The sequence below is a fragment of the Manacus candei genome, unplaced genomic scaffold (assembly GCF_025592945.1).
Source record: "Manacus candei isolate 608988 ecotype Guabito, Panama unplaced genomic scaffold, ASM2559294v1 h1tg000160l, whole genome shotgun sequence".
In the NCBI taxonomy this organism is placed as follows: domain Eukaryota; kingdom Metazoa; phylum Chordata; class Aves; order Passeriformes; family Pipridae; genus Manacus; species Manacus candei.
In genome coordinates this window covers 220,013-234,914 of record NW_026138208.1, presented here as the reverse complement: position 1 = coordinate 234,914, position 14,902 = coordinate 220,013, and the positions used below count along the sequence as shown (strand labels likewise).

Below are 14,902 nucleotides of genomic sequence, written 5' to 3'. Positions count from 1 at the left end.
CCAAACAGCCCTTTAAAGAAAAAATCCCTCAGTAATATTTTAATTTCTCTGCTGTGATGATGGGAGAATGGAAATTATTTATCCAGTCCCACTCGAGGGCAATGGTAAAGCTGTATTTAGAACTATTGAATCTAATTCTGCATTCCATCTACATGTTATATTCTCTCAAACTTAAGAACATTATAGACCAGAGCCTCTCAGCTTTTTGTAGGATCCACAAGACATATTGCCACTTTTGGAGTGCCTGAACATCTTTTCTAGAGAGACTAATGACAAACAGTAGCAATTTCAAAATCAGTTTTGCAATTTTCCCACCTGATAAAAATCAAGGTCAGAAATGCTCTTTTATTGTGTGTAGGAATCACCATTAACCAAGAGGCAAGATAAAGGAAATGAGTACCCACATCCAACCTTACCTGAAGAATTTCAGTGCTTTATCTCACTTGAGTTGGATATTCCAGTATTTATGAACACTGCAAAATAGTTAGAAATATGTATTAAAGAAGCTGTTTCTTAGGTCGAGGCTATGGAAACAGTTACACAGATCTCAGGACCTCTCCTTATATTTTAATTCAAAACTGCGAGGAACATGGGGGTGTGACAATTACGGGGTGAAATAAAAAAAAAAAAATAAAAAAAGGGGAAAATAAGGTGACACCTAGGTTCCATAAATCAGTAATTAAAGCTTCCAGTCTATATAAGAGGGACATGTCTCATCTAGCTGTGAATCCTACAGCTGACAACGTGAAGTCTAAGTTACAGTGTGTCCTTTTATAATCTGTAGAGGGAAATTAGTATTTTACAGTCTGATTCAAACACATCAGGTCAGAAGAACTCCCTTTATGAAGCTGTCATTTTTGTCTCCATCAACCACTAAAGACACACGTGATATCTAGCTTAGACATAAGCATCTAATTTCTGGATACTCAAGATGATTCCCAGGCAGGTTAAACTCTAACTGCTCATAGTTTTTTCCTTAACCTCTCTGCTTTCTGAAGTAAATTGTTCTGTCTCTGATAGTCACTCAGCAACTGCTAGCAATAAATCTGCTTTAAATCTGAAATAGTGCCATAAAAGAATGATTAACATCTAAAGCAGTTGTAAATAGACCTTAAGAAACCCTTCTCCTGTAATCTTCAGTATCAAGTACTTTCAAAACAAGAGGCTTTTGGTGGAGGAACCTCTGTTTGGTACTGTGGTAGCAAAATACTGGTTCAGCCTTCCTTTCTCAGATGAAGAACTAAATTTCAGTAACCTGGAATGTTTTCCAAGTGCACTCTATGGGATTTGGATTTATGCTATAATATAATCATTTCTCATGATTAAGTAATTCCAGTATTTTAGTGTATTCCATTACCTTCTCCTTCACGATACATTATTTGATTCATGGAAAACATTTTGTCATAGCTTTACAGAAGAGTTTTGTAATAGCTTTACAGAAGAGTTTTGTAATAGAAAGCATAAGAAAGTCTATGGTTATTTCTATATTTTTATAGTAGGTTTTCTAATTAAGAAACACATTTTGTGATAGTAAAAGCACAGCAGACCTCTTCTGAAGGCAGTAGTGTCAATTTACCTCTGCACAGAATTTGGCCTCGCAGTCCCAACTCTGTATATCACAATGAGCAAAACCTGACATAATTGTGCAGCGCCCTCTTGGGAGTTACATTGTCTTTAATGCAGATGTTCTCACTTCTAGAATTTAATATCAACTCCAGTTTGCTCTCTGATTTATTCAAGTCTTTCAGATGCAATGCAGCACAGCCCTACTGCAAACACACATATGTCTGCTAGTATATAAAAGACATTTTATTAAGTCACATAATGTTTGTAGGCAAGCACGCCAGTCTCTTTAAGAGCCGTGTACCTGATAATTCATGCAGTCAGCACACATGCAACATCTGCTTCTATAAAGATTTAATACTTCATCCATGTAGAATTTGGATCTCATTGTTCCTAGGAGGAGTTAAAAGTAGAGAAATAGAAAACTGTGTAAGTGCAGAAAATAAAAGCATGTGGGTTTTACAAATAACAGATCTTTGTTGGTGAACTTACCACAGACAGGTCTTAATTAGACCAGGCAGAGTTACAAAGCCAAAGTAACCCTTGTATATAATTCTTATGGAGAAGACACAAACTCCATGAAGTAATTACTCTTGGTGTAATCCCTTGAAGTTTTCCTGCTTATGAAGCACAGAATAATTTTCCTCTAAATGAAGTTTTGCTCTGCTGTAAAAGACAGGAAAGTTAGAATAGAGGCCTTGTACCTATAAACTGTTTACTGGTCGTGTTTTTACCGCATTCATATGGCTGAAAATGTCTCTGCTAAGCATATGCCTCCAGAACTCTCTCCTCTAGAGACCACTTCACAACATGAAGACAGATACATTCAAAACTACACCAATTTCACCAGCATCAGTCTGCATGACAGGAGAAGGTACAAGAGTCAAGAAAGTGGGGGAGATATTTCTTCCCAGAAGATCTGTTGCTTTTTTCTGAAAAGGATTTCAGAGGTTTAGTGAAGTCAGAATAAAAGATTTTTTGTAGAACTGTTGATACATCAAGGCCCAGCTTCTTGAAGTGTTACCATCTTCTTCTATTTCTTCTAACTCTAGCTAAAAACTGATATCATATTCCCTTCCACTGAAGCAAAAATTGAGTTCCAATTATTCAATTTATATCAAGCAATAGGTAATCACAAAAACAGAACTGTTGTAGAATTCATAGTATCACTTTAAAAATGATTATGGGAAATGTGAAACATATTTTACAGTATTATCTAGATATAAGATTCTTCAAAACCAGAACTTTTCAGACAGTGCAGAACATGTTTGCTCACTAGAAAGAATCATAATAGAGTCTAATTCCACAATACAAGCTATCTCAGGTAGGTATTCCTCATTCTGAGTTCCATTTCTTCATCACCCTGACTTTTGACAAGGTTTTGCAAGATGAGAACGCTACAGTAGTGGCAGTCTGCATTTTCAGCATCCCTGAGTTCCGTGTAACCAATATGTGGTTGTTGATGAAGTCAGCAATGTCAGCACGTTCATTATCAGTGAATCACTAAAGGATAGAATACAACTACATGCAGGGTTTTGAGAACTTGTACAAGTGAAGCCAACTGGATTTGATTCAACCTAGATCTTATTTTTATCTACTGCTCTCACCTCAAAAGTTAGTGTTCTGGTACGTTTCTCTTTTATCAATGGCACGATCTCTTGCTGTTTAAACACTACTCTGCAATTAATTTGGGTAACACTGCAGGGTTAAGTAGTCTGACATTCTAAGACAGCACTTAATCAGAACATTTGGACTGGAGATTTCGGAAAGTATTCTAGGATCTCTGAAAAAAAAATTGGGACAAATTGTTTCTATCTTTCATCCAAAATGCAGCAAATTGAGATCATCAGCTAATGTAAATCAGCAGAACCCCACTGAATTCATTAGAGCTCTTTTGGTTCACATCTGCAGACAATCTGCATAATCATGTTGTCACATGTAATAGTTATATTATGTTCTCATGATTCCTCCTTAGCTGCATAGAAATGGCTTTCCTGTCCACAAAAATGTTAATGCCTTTAGAAAATTCCCATTCCATGTTAGGGCAAGCCTAAGACTAGGCTTGCATGTAAAATATCTCTAAGTTTTTTGGTTCAGATACAAGTGGCTAATGAAACTGGTTTTAGTGGTATTTTCAGACAATTATAATTTTTTTCTTTTTGATTGAATGAAATGTTTTCTTCAACTTCTTGAAGTACAAATTGTTATGTTCAGCTATAGACCATTTTAGATTAAAACAAATGAAAGAAAAGAGTGTGTTTTGTTAAAACATTAGGGGGTTATACTCCCTATAGATAGAATGGGGATAGAGAAGGATTCATGTGCCCTGCCTACCCAGGGGAAATCAAGTCACTTTTTATGATGGATGATATCAAGCTTAACAAACTCTTTTATATAGTGTAAAATGCCTTCAGAGTTGCACTGCTTTCCTTCCTTACTTCTCAAACGCTTCCCAACAAAACCCAGAAGACATGAATTTTATCCCATACTTTAAGCTGGACTGAGACAGCACATAAACACAGGGTTCCTACGTCTGTTGAATTCACTAAACACTGGACAACTCATCTCTTAATAAATTGTTTGTTAGAGAGTATGTAAAATAATTAGGATCATTCAGAGATGTCTTGCGACATTTACGTTTCTGACTGCTTACACTGTGTGACAATTATCCTTCAAAGAGAAGGGAATGGCTCAGAAACTCAGTAACAGAACTTGCCTGTGGTAGAAAGATTCAGGTTCAGGTCTGTTTTGTTGTTTTTCTCATTGTTATACAAATGGGAATAGCTCAGTTGAAGAAGCCTTTTAAAGTAAACAGCTTCATCAGAATAGTCTGAGTACTTCATCATCATTGACTTTATTGGATACTTTCATAATTTGGAATAGGTGTTTCTTATTGTATTGATACATGTAGCTACAAGCAAAATTGGAATATCATTACCATTCCTGCTCCACCAGACTACTTTAAAACTCTCTGCTATTTCCTACCTATTTCATTAAATCAAAGTCTTATGCAGCTGGAAACTCTTCAAGGTCTCCTATGAGACAGACAATACCTGGCTGTCCCATTTTTTTTTCCAGCAACAAAAGTAATTGCCAAGCCATACTGGCAGGCTTTCAGGTCCTGATTGCATACACCTAAAGGGTCAATGATCCTCATGCCTGTGCTCCCAAAGAGACAGGAAAAATTAGCTGCAAAATTTCAAAAATCAGTGAATATTTTATGACAACTATGAACCATCCCAGAGCTGTTGCTTGAAATCTTTCAATCAGTTGGCACTTGAAGATCCAAAAAATGATACTGCTCCTTGTCAGTGAATTTTTATGGTGTAAGTCTATCCTCTGAGGTCAATGAATCACTAAATCACAGAATATGCCAAGTTGGAAGGGACCCATAAGGATCATCAAGTCAATTCCTGGTTCTGCACAGAACCCCAGGAGTCAAGTCCAGCAAATGGAGAAAAATAATGGTCTTTTTCTATATCTGGTTAGAGAAATTGGATTGCCTGTATAAGATCTCTTCTTTAAGAAGAATAAAACAAACCAAATAGAAGAATTATATATATATATATATATATATACATGGCTAAGTAACCAAATTAGACAATGGAGAAAAACCCCAAAGTTTAGGATGCCTAGTTCTTATTGTTCCCTGATGGATAGCATGCTGTTATCCATGTATTCTCTCCAAAACTGTCCCAGGAGGCAGTGCTGATTACACAGAGGTTAAGACACGTTGCAGTGGCTCCATTCCAGCACTGTTTTTCAGTGTGGCCACGTGGCTCTGTGCAATGCATCAAAGTGTTCAAGATGAACACATCAAGACTGGCAGCAAATGCACAGCATTCTGCTACAGCCGTGACTTGATTGCAACAGGAAAAAGAGAGTATAAAATTTTTAGTGAAATTTTATGAGTCCTCACTGATTTCCGTATTATAACATTTTGACTAAACTCTCAATTCTCACAGTTGTTGCTTTCCCTCAATGCAATTTCATCAGAGTGCTGTGATATATATTGTCATTTTCTTTACCAACAGAGGGATGACTGTCCTGCTTGAAGAACCTTGTGAAACTGCTTTAGTTCTAATATAATCATATCAACATAGAATCATAGAACAGTTTGGGTTGGAAGAGTCCTTTAAAGATCACCCAGTACAAGCCCCCTGCAATGCGCAGGAACATATTCGACTAGATCTGGTCACTGAGAGCTCCGTCCAATCTGACCTTGAATGTCTCCAGAGATGAGGCATCTATAACCACTCTGGACAACTCTCAGAGAAGATCTGGAGCTTCATTCTTTGAAAAGATTTTGTCTCTGAGTCTTGATTCTCCTATTTGCCTCCACACTCAAAGTCTGTTGTTTTTAAGCCACAGCATGACACATCTATTTTCTAAGGTACAAAGCGAGGAAGTACAAATAGGCCAGTGCTGAGAAGGGAATGAAAAAGTTCTGTAGCACTGGAGTTAGATTCTTACTATATAATTTTGGTTTCTACATTGTAAGCAGGTGTTTTGGTTTCCTGAAGAGTCACTAAAAATGACCCATCTTTAGTGGGGGCAATTCAACCTCCATGTATCACACTGCTTATTTTAGGCAAGCATAGGTTAATGTTTTGTGTGTTTTACCTATACTTTGAATACCCATACTTTGAATTTTTAACAGTCATTATCCTCAAAAGAGGCTTGTAGAAGAACTGTTGTTTTGGATTTTTTTCTAGAAAACTTTCTGATTTATAAAAAGATTATATTAAGAATGTATCAAGGAGCCTGAAACAATCCTGTGGATGTGTGAAGTTAGTAAAAAAACTATAGTGAGCGTCTTCTAAGAATTTTATGCATATCTGTATTTTTAAAGTGTGTTTTAACTTTATGGCTAGAGTTGTCATATTATACCTAAGTTGAATTGTCTTCAATTTTGATGTTTAATGAACTACAAACTTTTAAGAATTTACTTCCTTAATCAGCAGCTGGAAGTCAAATACTATGAATGTATGTGTTTTGTCACATCTGTAGCCCACTGTATCTTCTCCCATGAAACACACATCCTACGTTGACAGGAAATTGATGTAGTCACCACTTTAATCTGATTTGAACTGCTGCAGAAATGTGGAAAAAAAAATCATTTATGCTTCATTTCTCTAATGTTGTGTTCCACCATTCCAGCTTCACCTATACAAGTGGAAAACAACATAATTCAATACACACTGTAGATTTTCTTAGGTAGTGGCCTTCAGATTGAGCCCAGGGAAATCACATTTCTTCCTTATGTGTAACAAGAGCTTTAATTTTGTTAATTTTACTTTTAATTAATGATATTCTAAGATTATAAGAACTGTAACACAAGCATATCATTAATCCCTTCTTACTATGTTTACTTAGCTATCTGATGCTTAAGGAGTGTGGTTCTTTGAGAAATTTGCTGATATCAATAATTGTTCTTTTGAACTCTGACATGATTGGAATAAGTGAATTTGAATTGCAAAAACAATGATTAATTTTAGCAGAGTTAATAACTCTGGACAGAGAGAAATAGATTGTGAGAAGTAGTATTTCACTATAAATGGCCACTTAAAAATCTTTTGGATGGGAAAAAGTACAGATGTGGTTATTTCTTAGAAAAATCAAAAGTTGAAAAAAAAAGTTCATTAATTTCTGAGGGTTTTTTCAGCTTTGGGAGAATTTAATTTTGACGTGGTCATTTTATAGCCAGCACTCCTCTTTTGTTATAACTTATGAAGTAAACTAATGTAGGGTGATTTGCAGTTTGACTTTCTGTCATGCTGTAGTCTAGGATCCCATCTTAATTATTTTTTTTTTTTAAATGAGAACTTTGCAGTACCATTTTTCACTTTGGATATTCTTTGGTAATTGACTCAGAAACTCAGCTCAGGGAATCTGCACGGTGTTCACTGTGTGAACTGTGTTCCTTATCTTCTCTCTACATGTTCTCTTTTTAACTACGTAATATAGAAATTAGATTTTTATATGGAGAGAGAGAGAATTAGAAATAAAAGGAGATTTTAAATGGTAAACCATCATCTGTTAAAAAATTTAAACATTATTTCCTAATTTACATTTTTATAGATGTCTATGTATGATCCACATATTTCATCCAATTAAGTTCTTTATTTTGTTGGGGAAATAAAAAAAAATATTTAAATGTACCATTCCAGTTTATTTATAAAATTAAAGGTTCCAACCTGCATCCTGTACTCCTCTAAATTGTCTTAGGAACTGAAAGGAAAATAACTTTCTTTCAATAATTATTTTCATTCTACTGAGGTCATAGTACTAATAATATACAGGTAAGAGTTCTTTCCTCTCACTCAGCACTTGCTTTTATTCGTCTTCACCAGTGTTTTCTAAGTCATTTTTCTAAACCTTTATTTCTAGTCTATGCAAGTCTTTCATTTTCTGTATAAAACCATTGCCAATATTCATCCCCCTTTATTCTAATATGATACCTAAATAAAATTAATTAAAAAAAAACAACCAAACAAAAAAAGTAAAATTATTGATCACATATTTTAAAAGGTTAACTCACATGGTCAGTTTGTGCAATCCACTAGCATAATCAGATCTGAAAGGAACAACCCAGTGCATCCTACATCAGATCCAACACACATACGATGCACAGTTCATCTTCCTTTGCATAGTCCTCGGGTCAGCTCCTGCCAAAAAGGTGGGAGCAACACCTGCCAGAGGAAGCAATGCTGGCAGAAATGTAGCCAATGAAGTGCTTTTGACTTAAACAGATGTTTCATCAGGCTGTAATTTTTAATCTCATTGCTTAAACATATAGCCTATGCATCCTCCCCAAGATTTGAATCCTACCCTTAACTGCACTGCTCAGTGTACTAGATTATATTCTCCACAGGGAAGAAAATTTAGGTGATTTTTTAACAAAGAAAGACCAAATAAATTGCTAGGCCTACTAAACTGAGAGACATTCATCATAATTGTAGAAAGACTGTAAATAATGACATCATGTTTTGCCATGTCAGCAAAAAATCTAGCAATCTTTAACCATATCCTGGGGTAGATTTTTTTCCTGGCACATTGATGGAGAATATATCAGAAAATGATTCTGTTTAATTTAAAATATTTTGAAGAAGCATCCCATGGACAGATTGCTCTGTTGGACATACCCATCTAGGTTTCAGCTTGTCTTGAACTCCTGCAGAACAGGGCTGCAAACTGTAAGAACTGATGTTTCCAGCAATTTTACTGGTTACATAGTTTGCCAAGGATGGAACACAAGCACCTGTTTTGATTTCAAAGCATAATAGGAATACACAGGAACACAACAGAAATGGAAGTCACTACTTACACTACTTACACTTACTTCTTTGAAGTTTAAGATACTATGAAGTGGTCACAGCACCAAGCCTGCTAGAATTCAAGAAACATTTGGAAATGCTCTGAGGCACATGAGGTGATTTTGGGGGTTACCCTCTGTACGGTCAGGAGTTTGACTTTGATGATCCTTGTGGGTCCCTCCCAACTCAGGATATTCTATGATGATTCTATAGCAATTTCTTCGCTATTCTTAAATATTTTCCCTCAAGAAGTAGTAAATTTGTCCTTCTCTAGGCATAGCTCCCCCAGGAGTCTGTGATCCATGCTGAGTATTATAAACTAGTGAATATTCAACCCTTTTCAGTCTCTGTAGTTAGAAGTACATTCTTTATAAAAGGATCTTAGTGGGGGAGGAATGCTGGAATTTTCTACTGAAGTGCTTTAAAAGCAAACATGCCTTGAGCTGTTATGGATGAAAGGTGTTTGTTAAATTACTTGATGTTACAAATATCTGAAATTGAGTGGGTGATTGATTTAATTGCAGTTGTCAGACTGGTTTTAAAAGCATATTTTTTCTTTTTGTTCTGTTTTTCAGATCTGCAGAACAGTTGGATTCTGAACATAAAGAAAAGAAAGTGTCTGAATATACTAATCAAAAAATTTAGCTTCTGGCTAAGCCAAGGCATGTTGTCAAGATGAAGTGCTGCATAATTTTTAAAACACTCAGTCTGGCCAATGCATTCAGTTTCAGAATAGCAGTGCCTCTGTCTTTCCAGTCCCTGCTATTTTCTGAATAGAAGTATCCAATAATTGTGATACTGTGTTGCTTTTGTATATATGTAAGGTTAATAAATATAGAAAAATTAATGAATGGCTTGATGCTGTACTTTGAGCTGGGCACCCTTTCCCAAGTTGCCAAATCCTATCAGTGACAGAGGGTCCATCAAACTCACTGCCTCACTCTTGCATTGAAGACTTCTCTTCTAGAAGAAAAGCATTTAGAGCAGCACTTGGAACATGATTTCCTTAAACCTGATTCTATGTTGAAGTACACAAGTAAATGCTGCTGGGTCATTAGTGTCCTTTGCTTCTGCAGATCCTACTGGGTCAAACCTTCAGCATTCAGGGTTAGCTTCATGAGAAGGGTTGATACTGTTGCTCAGAATCTGCTAAGAACTTGTATAAAATTTAGGCAGCTACAGTGAGATTTCTGCCAGCAAAACATGCCACATACTGAAATTTCTGTTCAAAGATATCTACAATACATCTAAGCACTTGTTTCATTGTTTGAACTTCTCAGCCTCTTCTGTTGAAGCTGAGTCAGTTCTATATTGTGTACAATAATCACAGGTTTAATAGGCTACAGAAAACTTTCGGCAATTTACCATGAAAAGCCCTGTTCTGTTCTTTCTAGTGAAAGATGTATGTTGTAGCATTTCAAAGAAAGCAGAGCAGTTGTAATGGGAGAAACTGTGAAAAAGCCTCCTCGGGTAGCACAGGATACCTTTCAGCCTGAATCCCTTTTACAATGTTAGAGTAGATGAGGTGAATCCCTAGATGAAGTGTTGTGGATAAATGATCTTTTTGAGTCATAGTGGCTAAAAAATAATTAACATTTTCTTGTGAATTCATAAAAAAATTAAGATTGTGCATACTGTCATTTACTATGGTTCAGTTAATGAGTAGTAGCTCATTAAATGAGTAGTTATTTCATTGATTTTTGTTGCCTGCCTATTTCCTAAATTTCTTCTCCGACAACTTTAAAAATAGGGGCTTTGCATCCCAAAAATCATTTTTGAAACACTTACTAATATGAAAATTCCCCATTGATTTTAATGGGCTTTGGATCAGTCCCGTGAATAATAGAGAAAAGCTGTAATTTCTTTCAAATGGTTTATCACTGGGAAGCAAAGACAACTACCTTCATGCGCCGTGTGCTTGTATCGCTTGGTCTTTAGCTCTCTGTTAGATGATAATATTGTCTGGCATCAAAGGGGAGTTCAGAAGAAACAAGACAGAATGAAAACGCTCATAGGAAAACATTTATTGAAACTCAGAATAACCCTAAATTCACTTTTGTTTCACCATGCAGACTTGTATGTGTAGGAATGTATGTATCAGCAAAGTCCTGAGCTGACATGTCCTTCAAGGTTTCACAAAAAATGACAGAGAGATACCAGGAGGAATCAGACACCTCTACAGCTTTAAACAATTAACCAGTATTGTTTAAAATGTGTAGTATTCAGAAGAGGCTGTTGATTGGCTCTCCCAGAGGGAAAACAGTTCATCTCATTTTTCAGGACACTGCACCAGAGGTTGCGAAAGAATTGAGGGGAGACCTCATGCCCATCTGCAGCTTCCTCACGAGGGCAAACAGAGGACCAGGTACTGATCTCTTGTCTCTGGTGACCAGTGATAAGAATGGTATGAAGCTGTGTCAGGGGAGATTTAGGTTAGATATTATGAAAAAATTCTTAACTGAGAGGCTGATCGGGCACTGGAACAGGCTCACTGGGGCAATGGTCACAGCACCAAGCGTGACAAACTTCAAGAAGTGCTTGGACAATGCTCGCAGGCCCATGGTGTGATTCCTGGGGCTGTCCTGTGCAGGGCCAGGAGATAGACTCAATGACCCTTAGATGAGCCTTACAACTCAGCATAGTCTATGATTCTATAATTCTGTGATTCTACAATTCTGTGATTCTACAAACTCTTTCTGCCTTCAGTGAGATCTGGGTTAAGCCTATGAAAAACAGTTTAAACTGAGCAAGAATAGCTAGAACAAATTCAGTACAAGTGTTGGAAACAGTATTATGGATATGCCCTGCTGTCACTCCTTAGGTACAGTTATGGCAAAACAGAAATTTGGAAATTTGTCTTTTAGACTGAAGAGATGTAGAGATACCACACTGGCTATGGTGGTGTGCTATTGTAATTTCTGTCATTTAAAAGACATGAAAAATGATGTTAATTGATAAGAAAAGGATGGTAAGTGCATGCAAAAATACAGTAATTATTTATATCCCTAGAGAAGGTCCAATAAAAGAAAGAGAAAAAATTACATATTTCACTCAAAAGCATGAGTTAAGAATTCAAGTAGCACTTTATTTATTCTATACTTCTGCTTAAAAGGTTTTCTATCCAACACAAATTTAAAGCATTGCTTTATGTATCATTTGTCTTAATACTGCAGTTTCATCAGCATCACAAAGTGTAATAGTGTGTTTCTGGTATCAATGGCTGTTCCTGGCTCCTATCGGGACCTTTTCTGAGGTTTTCATTAAGTATCTGAAGGGAAAATTCCCATTTAATCCTTTTTTTTTTTTATCAAGGCATTGCAATGGGCAATTTCTCTCCAGTTCTAATAACTACTCATTTATAACTGAGCAAGCATATGGTAGGATGGAAAGGTTATAGAGTGTTGAGATCTCCTGGTGGCAGTAATGCTGGCTTCCGTCCTTCCCACATGGGTGATTCTCTAATCCTGGACACTGACCTTGAAAACCAAATGGTTTTGTGTAATGTGCCCATTGTTGCAGATATAGGAGCTGGTAACTGGCCTCATGAGTTCTTCACCTGGGGGCAAACTGTGCTTTACCTTCAAAGGTAGCTGGTGAGAATATCTGCCAAGCAATTCCACAAAGAAGGAGAAAAGGAAATTAAATCCTTCTGGTAATATTTGCTTCTGACTGTGGCAGCACACCTGAGCTGTTCCTCTGTGCAGGGCAATTGCCAGACTCTTGGGGAGGAGTAACAATGGAGTGCGAGGAGAACCTGCACAAGTGGCACCGTGGGTGTGCTGAGGGCCCTCCCTGGGGATGCTGGCAGGAGGGCTCAGTTCCTGCCAAGAGAGAATGCCTGGGCTTAAACTATTGGTCCTGATACAAATGCTGAGATCCAAGGATGCTCAGAGGCTGGGGGAAGCCAGGTATGCATACCTTAAGTGGGGACTTCGCATTTTACTGCCTTTTCTACTCTTTCTTTATTAGCTTTAAAATGCACAGTGTTTTGATGAAATGTTATTCATAAAGGCCCAGTTAAGCACTTCATCTGGACCTTTCCACAGTGTACAAATTTGGGCCCAAAAGACCAGATGCAGGGGCTGGCATTCTGAGGCTGAGTAAGCAAAATAACATTTTCCTCTCTGACCCTTTCTGACATTTGTTTCCCTCAGCAGAAAATAGTTTATCCAGCTTAGCACCCTGGGCCCTTGAAACCAGGGTTGACCTCCCTTACCCAGGGAGAGCATATGCCTTGTCTATACTTTGACCTCATGAGATATTTTTGGATTTGCACATCATCTTTAACAAGGAGGTAGGTAAAGCGATGCAGGTAAAAGGACATGCTGGGTGTATTTAAAGACACACAACCAAGGCATAGGCAAGTGACCTGGTCTGCGAAAATCCAGCCTCACAGATTGTTAGAAAGGCCCCAAGTACAATCATTGACTCCAGCCTGCCTTCCCAAGAGATGTTTGGATGTGATTTAGAGGTAGTGTCAGACAGAGACTATTTCCAGTAGTCTTTCCCTTGAGGGGCAAGGATACTCCTCTCTGTGGGCAAGAGCCATGTCACACTGAGTTAATGTCTCACATGATTTAATCACATTGATGTAGCCTCTAGTACATTACCTCTACTTCAGCTTTCTCACTTTATTTTGACCCAGACAAAATTAGTAGATGAATGTATTGTGTAAAAAGTAGTTAACTATCTACAAACCTGAAGTCTTCATTAAAGTTATTATTAAAGTTATTTTTAAGGTATCTATGTACTAAGCACCACTATCCTAACAGATAACTACACTTGAATACAACTTTGTCAGGGTCCAAGGCTGTCTGTGTCCAAGGTTGTCCCCAAGGCTGGGGAAAGACAAATGCCTCTAGGGGCAATCTGGAGAACCTGAATTGAGAGCCTAATAATTGCCAAAATGACATGCAATACACAGATTAAGTTTTAAGAAATTGAAGTTTCGTATAGTGTTTATGGAATAAGTTCTACAAAAATCAAGGCAGCACAGTTTCAGGTGAGAAAAGAAACCTGAAAAGAGGGAATGAATAACATTTATTGAAACATTATTATGATATCTGCAGTCAAATATTTAAAGAAAAACAAACAAACATAAAGAATCCTGCTCAAAAACTCTGATTGTAGTATCAGGATCTTATAATCCACAGTGTATACTCCCAAATATTAAAGACATCTTTGTGCAGTTAAAGGTTAAAAGATTTGATAGACCAAAAACTTCAAAACTTCATGCCTGGACTACATGGAGTATAATTTTATTGTGCCTGAATTTTCTCATGAATGGGGCTGGAAAATCTTATGTAATGGAAACAGAACATGAGAAGAGAACTTATATTCAAAGAATACAATGAAATTTCATATTTTTCCCTTTGGGTTTTCTTGAGTGGGGCTTTATAATTCTAGCCACATATGCAAACACAGATAAAATATCTGGCTTCTTTTTTGGCCAGGAGACAGACATATGAGTCATGGAAAGCAAGATTTATTTGTCTACCAGAAACTTTTAGTTTAAATTTTCTCCTGTCAAATTCTTTCAAAGAAACTGAATCTGCATGTAATTGCACATAACCGTGAAAAGTGCAGCTTACTCTTTGACTAATTTAATTCACTGCCTTTTTGCTGGGGTTCTGGCCTGTGCCTTTGCTCTAATAGACACAAATCTTGTGTTGACTTGTCTGAGTCTCCTGTTTGATTTACTGTTTTAATGTATCAGTGATAAACAGCTTAATATACTCCTTGCAGGACTTGAATATACTGTCCAATTATTGTCATATTGCCTGGAAGTGTGAGCTGACACACAGCCTTTTCTAAAACCTGAGTGTCGAATGAGACTTTTGAACAAGATGTGTTTGAGAACCACATGAAAATAAGAGTCAAGTAACGAGATGGGTCTGTGAAACTGGCGCTCAGCTCAGTGGAGCTTGAAGGGACAATAACATCAGTGTCACAGAGCAGCAAAGGAAACTCCAAGGATCTGGGTCCCTGCCGAGGGGGCAACCCCACAACCGTGTGCACTTGGA

At 37.1% G+C, this 14,902-nt stretch overlaps 1 long non-coding RNA gene across 1 annotated transcript in view; it reads left to right on the top strand.

The window, feature by feature from the left end:
- Positions 1–9,587, top strand: part of LOC127463449 (uncharacterized) — a 66,678-nt gene extending 57,091 nt beyond the window's left edge. Inside the window, exon 3 of the long non-coding RNA XR_007900840.1 lies at positions 9,455–9,587. This is a non-coding gene — a long non-coding RNA (uncharacterized LOC127463449). The remainder of the gene's footprint in view (positions 1–9,454) is intronic.
- The last annotated feature ends 5,315 nt before the right edge of the window (positions 9,588–14,902 follow it).